The sequence below is a fragment of the Anabrus simplex genome, chromosome 5 (assembly GCF_040414725.1).
Source record: "Anabrus simplex isolate iqAnaSimp1 chromosome 5, ASM4041472v1, whole genome shotgun sequence".
NCBI classification, from domain to species: Eukaryota; Metazoa; Arthropoda; class Insecta; order Orthoptera; family Tettigoniidae; genus Anabrus; species Anabrus simplex.
The window spans coordinates 88,706,045-88,716,798 of record NC_090269.1 but is presented as its reverse complement, the minus strand read 5'-3'; the positions used below and the strand labels follow the sequence as shown (position 1 = coordinate 88,716,798).

The 10,754-nt window shown below is 40.4% G+C and overlaps 1 pseudogene; it reads right to left on the bottom strand.

Annotated features, from left to right (window-relative positions):
- Positions 1-8,518: 8,518 nt before the first annotated feature.
- Positions 8,519-9,346, bottom strand: LOC137500983 (craniofacial development protein 2-like; annotated as a pseudogene).
- Positions 9,347-10,754: the final 1,408 nt, after the last annotated feature.

Sequence of the window (10,754 nt, the reverse complement as noted above, 5' to 3'; positions counted from 1 at the left end):
TGTCTGAGCAATCACTAGTCTAATGAAAACCTAGATTTCCCAATGAAATGACGTAAAGGAAAATACACAAATATGAAACCACACCTGGGTTCGAACCGACCCTCACTAGTATAGACATTGCCAGGCCGATGGACAGAACCACCGCTGACCTTATTTACAATCAAACATGACACATAGAACACATAAAAATCATACATGATATGCAGCAAAATACGCGAGGCACTTTAATCTTCCTTCTGACGCTATAGGCTTCCAATGCCTACGTTGAGCATCGAACTAAAACCCCTTTTGATGAAGACATGGTGCTGTAATCCCTATCTATATTATATTCACACAATTAATAATGATTCACTGGCAAACATTAGCATTATCGGCCGGGCCTCTTGTTAATAAATCCACTACTCTGGCGTGTTGAATAAATCACACATTTAGCCGTTCAAAGAGGCCAACTTCCCTTTAACAGAAATGTCCCTCCTTCCTCAGCTACGGGACATCCACACACACAAAAAAAGAAACACAACTGGGGCAAGGTCGGAGCCACGTCCGCCACCCCAAGGGTCAATAGCCCACATAACAAGCGTAACATTCCCTTTCAAAAGGAAACAAGAACACTTCACACTGAAGTACATCCACAAAATAATCCAAGGGCTCATAACTCGCACAAATCACCTTGAATTCAACACATATTTTCCCAACAGTATCACGTCACTTTCACGACGCGACTCCGGTATTACAATGCTAATATTTGCGCGATCATTATTATTATTATTATTATTATTATTATTATTATTATTATTATTATTATTATTATTATTATTGCCATTCTACATGACTTACCCGCTACTTTGATCATAGCTGATCATCGTGCGGAATCTATTTAGCACCTGGTTACTTTATCGTCACACGGCAATACATTAATTAATCAATTAATATTCACACGGATTGATATTTGACACTCGCATTATAATTACATCCTGGTAAATTCAATCACCTAATCAATTTAAATCATAACGCTCCCTATCTAAATATTTCAGGGGGCGGTTCGGTTGTCAGTTCTACCGGCGCTTCGTCGTTCCGTGCCTTCACACCACATAGTACTTACCATTTTTACTTGCCATGCACTTATCATATTAGAATAATTACTCTAATTAATAACTACTCTAACTGCAATCCCCTAAACTATAACTACCTGTCTTCTGACGCAAATAATCAAACAAAATCTCCATAGATAAAATAATTGAATAAATCTCTACCACATGCAAAACTAAAGTATTATATTCCCTAAATTATTTGCAATCAATGACTCAGACCTGTCGTCGGCTTCCTAAACTAAGAATTAACAACTACGCGCCCTTTTCGGCGCTTTATTTCGACTGGACTACATCTTTAACCCTTTATAGCGTCAGCTTACGATAAACATTTCCCATCCCCACTAGGCATGCCAGATATAAAAATTAATACTCATCTCTATCACATGACGACACCTTCGTCATTTCGGGAGGTCCATCCTGGGCTTACTCTTGGTCCATGGGCACCGCGGTGATTACTTGCATTCCCATACCACCTTGAAGTTGAGAGTCCATGGCTCCTTGCTGGTGGAGCCGCTGGCAGTAGATCCTGTGCACAAACACGTCACTGTTTTAATTCCACACTCTGGTTAACAACGTTCAGCGTGAACGTCCGGTCACGATCTCGGATACGACTACGTAGTCCGCGCTTCAGTACCGAATCCCGTCTATCTTTCAGCCACTATTCAGTCTGCTGCTACGTAATACTATCGTGCTATAGTAATAATAATAATAATAATAATAATAATAATAATAATATTACTTTCTGCACTGAATGTTTGCGACACAACACGGTTTTATAAAAACTAACAATGGTGTCACAGAGACCAAATCTATACACTCTTCATGCGAATTCTATTATTTCACTTGAAATTGAAGTTAAATTCACTAGAACAAAGAACTAATGAGAGCTTAACCAAACATAGCTCCGCCGTCGGTAAGTCCCGAGTCCCGAGTGACGCTCGTCCCTCACTGCAGTGGTTTTTACAAGGGAGCGATACCCGTACCACTAATTTGCGTGTTGCCTATCCATGGCGCACTTGAGGCGTAATAGTACGGCTAATCAGGAGACCAATATTTAGTTGATGTGATTGAGACATATCCATTCAATCATACTTCGGTGGATCTCCTTTAATTAATTAAAATCTGTCCGGCTTCCCCTACCACGCGGGGTGAACTCCCTCCGTCAAGGACGTGTCATGAGAATAAACAGATGGCCCCGGTACTTTTCCACGCAGAAACAACACAATATTCTTTATTCTTCTGAAAGTTATCAAGAAAGGGGACATTAGACACTCTAAATAAATGTCCCAGTGACATTTATCCCTTTTAAATCGGGAGACGACTCCAGAATTCGAGTTTCATTAATTTCTAGATCGTAGATAATTAAGTTGGCTAGTCCGAATTCAAGATGGCTCCTATATTTCGTTTCGAAAATGTTGGTTTCCCCTCATTCTCTGAGTCTTGAGGAGGGATGTCTTCTCTCGAGTGATGTCACAGGGAATCCCCATTCATAACCCTTCCTGCTAGGGTGGGTCGGCTTGGCGCCTGCCGCGAGTTCCAGCTACACAAAGGACCATATTGCGCGATAGGGAGCAAACAAAGAAATCTCGTAAAATAACTTTAAAGGACTCAATTTACCTATCTTAATGGTATGAATATGAATTAGTTTCGGTATTACCTGTATTAATGATATGAATATTAATCAATTTCAGTATTGTTTTCCTTAAATAGCATTGCGTGCGTAATTACGAAGATCAATATCAACCAGAGGTCCTTGGATCTTGCCCCTGTCGGGTAGAATATATATCAATTGGTTTAATATGCTTAATTTAGCTTAGTTGGTCTTTTTTTTACTAATTCCATTTCTTACCGGCACACGCGGATGACATTCTTTTATGACAAAACCATACTCTTTCAACCGAATTGTTTTCTCGCTGCTTGTAAAACCTATAGAAAGTTGAAAAATTAAAGAAACGACTTTTCCACTTCTGGAGGTGCATATGGCCCTGAGGTTCATTCAGCCTACACCAAATATGAATACCAGGTTAATTCCTGGGGCCAATGGCGGCCGGTCTTACAGCTAACCACTCTAGCCCATCAAGTGCCGAGGTTACTAATAGTGGAAGCCTTTACCTTCCACCCCTCCAAGGGTCTTCATGGCCTGTACGCAGATGACTGTGCTTTGCTTTTTCTTATATAAAATCGATACCCTTGTACACTTAATAGTTAATTATTTTGTGGAGTAGGGGCTGCTTGGCCGAGGCGGTAAAGGCGTGCTCGGTTCGCCCGAAAGGACCTGGGTTGGAATCCCCGTCAGGAAGTCGTAAAATTTAAGAAACGAGATTTCCACTTCCGGAGGTGTACATGGCTCTGAGGTTCACACATCATACACCAAAAATGAGCACCAGATTAATTCCTGGGGGCAAAGGCGGCCGGGCGTAGAGCTAACCACTCTACCCTATCTAGTGCCGAGGTTACGGATAGTGGAAGCCGTTACCTTCCACTCCTCCAAGGGCCTTCATGGGCTGTACGGAGATGACTTTTTTTTACGAAGTAATGAGTCCCCTTGTTTTGCACTGCTCGATGACATCAAGCAGAAAAAAGATCAGTGTTATACTTGGATAATTTGGTCTGAGGTAGGATGATAATTCGTGTTAACAATACATAGGGGGTACCATTCTAAAAGTGAGTGGACAAACATGGGTTGAAGGACAGCGTGAGTAACCGCACACCTCATCCCTCCTACGGTCATCGTAGGCACTTGCTGTCCGGAGCCATACATTTTGATAGCCTACTCATTAGAATATTAATTTACCTAATAGTTTGTAGTCATGAATTTTGATTATATTTTGTACTAATTTTAGCCCGTGTGTTTTAAACTCGTGACTCTTGAAACGTTATCCTCACAGCAGGTCTCCGCATGGCTGTTATTTACGGGGAATGGGTGACCCTTCCGTAATCTTGATTGTCACGTCTTGTCGTTCACTTGGCTTCGCACGCACCAATCTCTTCACTCAGCAGCTCTACAGTATGCATGCGAGTTCGAACACCGTTTGTTGACTATCACAACGCTCGACTATTGCACACTTGGTTGATCTCCAGATAAGACCAATAGTTTGCAAAATCAACTCACGTGACTGCTCCATACATTGACTAATTAACACATATAACTCAACAAGACAATAACACAGAACCTACTCAACACAGTCAACGACGTCAACTCCAACACTGCATCACAAGGACACACTCTCAACACTTTCTACTTTTGTTCCTGTATATTCGCTGAGGCTGTTCTAGTACCATCGGGGTGCGTCAGAAAAGTACTTTCACATTCCAGAAAATCCACGGAGAAAAGATCCGAGAAGCCCAAGACAAGGATAGGATGTGGTAGTGCTAGTTTGAACATCGCGGGCTGCGGGCTCTTGATGACGTCTGAGCCGGTCAGATGATTGCGGCTACCCGTATATGTAGGAGTTAAGCTAGCCATACACGTAAGGGAAATCCTCAAGGAAAATGCCTTGGGGATTTTCTCAAGGTTCAACTCCAGGTTGGTGGTTGGTTGTTCACGTGGTGTTGCAAACAGTTTTCATCTTGGTAATTTTTTGAACTCACTTGCCACAAGAAAGGGTATATTTGTATAAATTCTGTTAAAAGTTCTCAAGATATGACGATATAGGACACTCCCGACAATGACTTCACTTCACAAATCCTCAAGGCCTACTGCCGTCAACACATACACGCAGCAAGAGACTGGGGAAATCAGGCCTGCTTGGCCTCAAGGCGGAAAAGAATTTAATTTTGTCCGGGATTTTTGGATCTCTCGCACCCAGCGCGGCCTAAAGGACGCCGCCACACACGTTGAGGAATTCCCCACGGATTGGACTGTTCAGGCCGAACCTTGAGGAAATCCCGCTCGTGTATAACCGCCTTTACGCTGCGGGGAAGAGGTAGTCCAGACAGGCTTGCTCCGTCCAACGGCTCACTAACACCGCAATCCGGGCACGGCGACTTAATTTCTTTTAACAAGGTGGCGGACAAGTGGACTGAGTTTCAGTCGTATGGAGTTTCATTCCAGGACTTAGTGCCTTCAAGCTTTAGCCTCTAAAGTATTCGTGGGAGTATCGTCCAGACTATGTACATATGCACAGTATATTGACTGTATTTTTCTGTTTGTTGAACGGTGGTGATACCGCGACAGCTGATATTTGTTCTAGACTGCAAAAGTTGTGGTAAAGGCAGTTCGCCGAAAAATCTAAAAAAAAAAAAAAGAGTACTTTAACCATTGTCATTCAAATGGATATCTTCAGGTTCTTCTGTTATCATTTTGTTAGTGAATGTAAGGTTATATGGATTCCAGTATGAAGACTATTATACCTTATGTTCAGTTAATTTCTCCATTCAAAGGATTGTGATGTATTTGTACTTTAATTGAAAACCAGTTACTAAACGTGTTGCATTGGAACTTTAATATACAGCAGAGACCGTCACACGCTCTCAAGCTGTCTGGGAGGTCTCCGGCCTGACTCACTCATCCCTCTCAAGAAATACCAAACAGGGCCCCAAAGAGTTTGCAGTAGCACGAGCACGTAACAATATGAATTCCGATATATACCTATGCCCTTCGAATTCTGCTATAAAATTCCAGCTTGACAAACTCTATTAATTGTTCTTCAAAGATTAATGAGCGCATGGTATTGTATGTTCCTGGCTTTTAATATGTTAACGGATTTTATCATGAAAATATAATTCACCTCCCGTGCACATAAAGAGCCTGTAGATATCCACAAGAGATATTAAATGTACAAATTGAGTTGTTTCAGAGAAGTGCGCACCTGCAAGGAACTAATACAAAGCCATGTATTCACCCTTTTATTGAGCGACAGTACATCCTATTGTTCTACTCGTCCACTAGTTCGAAAACAACCTAAATGTGAAAACGTTGAACTAGCGAACTTCTACGTACCTTGTTTAATACGATATGTTTGAAGTTAGCATACAGACTGGAAAATCCAATAACTGGCTTTGCGAGTGCTGGGGATAATTGGAAAAGGAATTGTGATCGGGCGTGAGTAACATTTATCGTCAGGTAACTTCTGTCCTTATTTGGACGTTTGACTTCGAGTTTTGTGTTCGTTTACTGGCTATTAGATTGATATCCATTCAGCCAGTAAATTTATTTTTAATTAAATAATTCCAATTTAAATTTGTATATGGAGGATTCATTACAAATATGTTCGGGGTCACTTATACAATAATTACGGTCCGCGGATGTATACTGTATATAAATTTCATGGTCCACATTCCCAGTTCATCTGTTGTTGTTGTTGTTGTTGTTGTTGTTGTTGTTGTTGTTGTTAGTCGTTTAGTCGCTTTCGACTCTCCGTGACCCCATAGACCAAAGTGCGCCATTTCTTCCTGTCGTATACTATTTTCCGAAGTCTTTCTAAATTGAGAGCCGTGGCTTCCTTGATGTCATCAATCCACCTCATCCGTTGTCGCCCTCTTCCCCTGTTACCATCAGTCTTCCCCAGCATTAAGGTCTTTTCCAGTGAATCATGTTTTCTCATGATATGACCGAAGTACTTTAGTTTTTGCCTGAGTATTTGACCTTCCAGTGAACAGCCTGGGTTGATTTCCTGTAATATGGACTTATTAGATCTCTTCGCAGTCCACGGAACTCTAAGGAGTTTTCTCCAACACGATAGTTCAAATGCATCTATTCTTCGGCGCTCAGCCTTTCTTACTGTCCAGGTTTCGCTTCCGTACATTGCTACTGGGAAGACCATAGCCTTCACTATACGAATCTTCGTTCTTAAAGTTACGTCTCTACTCTTGAAAACGTTATCAAGGTTGGCCATTGCCTTCCTCTCAAGGAGCAAGCGTCTCTTAATTTCATGGCTGAAATCGCCATCAGCAGTTATTTTGGAGCCCAAGTAGATGAAACTAGGAACAACCTCCATTGTTTCACCATTTATATGCCAGGAGGTGATAAGTTTAGTTGCCATGATCTTTGTTTTCTTGACATTCAACCTTAGTCCAGCTTTTGCACTTTCTTCTTTCACCTTCATCAGTAGATACTTAAGTTGTTCTTCACTTTCTGCCAACAGGGTGGTGTCATCAACATATCTAAGGTTATTTATATGTATCCCACCAATTTTAGCTCCAGTTTCTGTTTCATCTAATTTGGCATTCCTCATCACATACTCTGCATATAAGTTGAATAAGTAAGGTGACAATATGCAGCCTTGACGTACACCTTTCTCAATCTTGACCCATTCAGTTGTTCCATATAGGGTTCTCACTGTAGCTTCCTGATCAGGGTAGAGATTTCTCATAAGGCAAATAAGATGATCTGGTACTCCCATAGTCTTGAGTAGTTGCCACAATTTATTGTGGTCGACACAGTCAAAGGCTTGAGCATAGTCAATAAAGCATAAGTATAGGTCTTTCTGGAATTCTCTTGCTTTCCCCATAATCCAGCGAATATTAGCAATTTGATCTCTGGTTCCTCTGCCTTTGCGGAAACCGGCTTGTTCTTCAGGTAGTTCTCGATCTACATACTGCCGAAGCCTATTTTGCAGGATCTTGAGCATAACCTTACTAACATGCGATATAAGTGCGATTGTTCGGTAGTTTGAACATTCTTTAGCGCTGCCCTTCTTTGGAATTGGGATGAACACTGAGTTTTTCCAATCTTTTGGCCACTGCTGGGTTTTCCATATTTGCTGACATATTGAATGTAGCACTTTCACAGCATCCTCTCTTAGGATTTTGAACAGTTCTGCTGGGATTCCATCGTAACCACTTGCCTTATTGTTTGCAATACTTTCTAGGGCCCACTTGACCTCACTTTCTAAGATATCTGGTTCTGGCTCTGACAACAGTGTAACTTCATCATCAGGAGTATTCCCATTTTTCCTGTACAAATTGCCTACATATTCCCTCCACCTTTCTTTAATCTCCTCTGCTTCAGTAAGATCTTTTCCATTTTTATCTTTTATCATTCAAATCTTAGCCTGGAATTTCCCTCTGATGTCTCAAATTCTTATGTAAAGATCTTTTGTCTTACCCAGTCTGTTATTTTCCTCAATTTCCTTGCACTGTTCATTCAAAAAGGCATTCTTATCTCTTCTAGCTAGTTTCTGAAACTCTGCATTTAATTTAGACATTTTCGATCTTTCCCCTTTGATTTTTGCATTCCATCTTTCTTCTGCTATTTGTAGTGCTTCACCCGATAACCATTTGGCCTTCTTCTTGTTCTTTTTCTTGGGAATATGCTTTTCCGCTGTCTCCTTAACAACACAACGTACTTCTGACCATAGCTCTTCTGGAACTCTATCTCTTAAATCTAATCTATTAAATCTGCTTCTAACCTCTACTGTATATTCAAGAGGTATGCTATTTAGGTCATATCTGCTTGATGGTTTAGCTCTGTCAATCCTCTTTAATTTGAGCCGGAATTTGGAAATTAAGAGCTCGTGATCTGATCCACAATCAGCCCCAGGCCTTGTTTTGGATGACTGTACAGCACTCCTCCACCTTTGACTACAGAGTATGTAGTCGATCTGATTCCGACATTTACCATCTGGCGAGGTCCAGGTGTATAGGCGTCGTTTGGGCAATTGAAACAGTGTGTTGGGAATGACCAGTGAGTTGTCTTGACAGAATTCTAGGAGTCACTGTCCAGCTTCATTTTTTGCGCCAAGGCCAAATTTTCCCGTTACTCCATCTACAGTTTGATTTCCTACTTTGGCATTCCAGTCGCCAATAATGAAGACGACATCCTTCTTTGGTGTTAACTGTAGCAATTCTCGTAAGTCTTCATAAAACTGGTCAATATCTTCCTCTTCAGCTTCAGTGGTTTGTGCGTAAATTTGTACGACTGTGATGTTAAAAGGTTGGCGTTGAAAACGTACAGACATCATTCTATCAGTTTTAAAATTGCACCCCATTATAGTGTTACGCACCCTGTTGCTAACTATGAGAGCAACTCCATTTTTCCTTTGGTTTTCATGTCCAGAATAGTATACCATGTACTCATCTGTAGCAAATTCACCAATACCAATCCATCTCACTTCGCTTATTCCCAGTATATCGATGCCCAGTCTCTTCATTTCTCGCTTGACTATATCCAGCTTTCCTTGATACATGGATCTTACATTCCAAATTCCTAAACAGTACTGTTCCTTGCAGCATCGCACATTTCTTGAGGCTTCTCTCTGCCACAAATATATGAGACTGTTTCGAATGAAACGTTTATTGCAGCCAATGGCCATACTTTGTACAATATTTGACACATACAGAAATAGAGGAACTGTATCGGCCTTTTCACTCCGCGAAGGAAAATATTTGAGGTATTCCTGTCTCGGTGTGCAAGTCACGATGCATATTCCACACAACGCTTTTCAGCACTTGGAATTAAAATCCCGATCGGTTGAATAAAATTCTTCAGTTCCACAATTCAGATAATAAAACCGAATACATGAAGTATGGAAATTACTTGTCTTTAATCATACTATAGTATGATCGCCTCTATTCCTACAATATCGCGAAATCCCTGTCATAAGTCAAAATTCTACAAATACCTCTCCCTTTGAAAATAATTATTGTAGGGTCTTTTTCAGCCTGTAGTGACTGGAAGTAATATATTAATGCGATGTTCCTCTTCATATAAAACCGGTCTCTGGACATAAAATATTTTTGAGAAGATTAGTTTTGATTTCCACGAGTTGTGTCAGCTATCTCTTTGGTCTGACATCTTCTAGACAATAAGTACCAGGTGATGATACCTTCGCATGGAAACGTTGTGTGGTCATGTCTTCTTTTACGTTTTGTATCTGCAATGCCTTTGTATTTGATTGTCAAGGAGTCGTAAATTAACACCCAAATATTTCAAGTGCGTCACAGTAGGGATAGGGTCTTCTGAAAAAAAAAAACTGCTCATTTTCCTCCTTTTTTTTTTGAAAAAGGAAATTAACGTAGTCTTCTTTTCGTTAAGGCAGAGTATATTCCTGTTTTCCCAGACTGTTTTAGGATACCTTCAGCGGCTGCACCCCTATCCCTTTTCTATGCCATCGTCTCCGTAAGAAATATCTGTGCCATTGCGACATAAACCAAATAAGGAATGCCTGTTCAAAAGGTGCTATTTTCCACTTACAAATAAAAATCAGTATTTCGTCCACACACGTTGGAGTAGTTGAATACTGTCCAATGCCATGAGCAATCCAAACTAAAAGATGTTGTATTCTTCCTTAATAATTGTATCGTACCCTATCATGGGTATGTTCCATGTATATTTTATTATACGTTTCTTGAATTTTCCCACAACATTCTTATGGTGGACATAGCGCATTTTGAACAGAAATTTCACGATTGTAAAACAAGAAGCAGAAGAAGGAGAGAATTAAAGTATTTTTCTTCGAACGGTAAAGAAACGCAACAACCATAAAACGTAAATTACTTTTCATAGAGCCTTCGTTATATACGGTTTTTTGACGTACCTAACTTGAACAGAGAAATTTTATATTTTCCATTTCTTACCCTTAATACTCTACACTAATCATATAAAATATAGCATACTGAACTTACATGCCGAGTTTAGAAAAATTTTGTTTAACCGTTTTCCTATAATGTAGTAACAAACAGACGGAGAAAGACAGACTAGACTAGAAATGAACATAGATT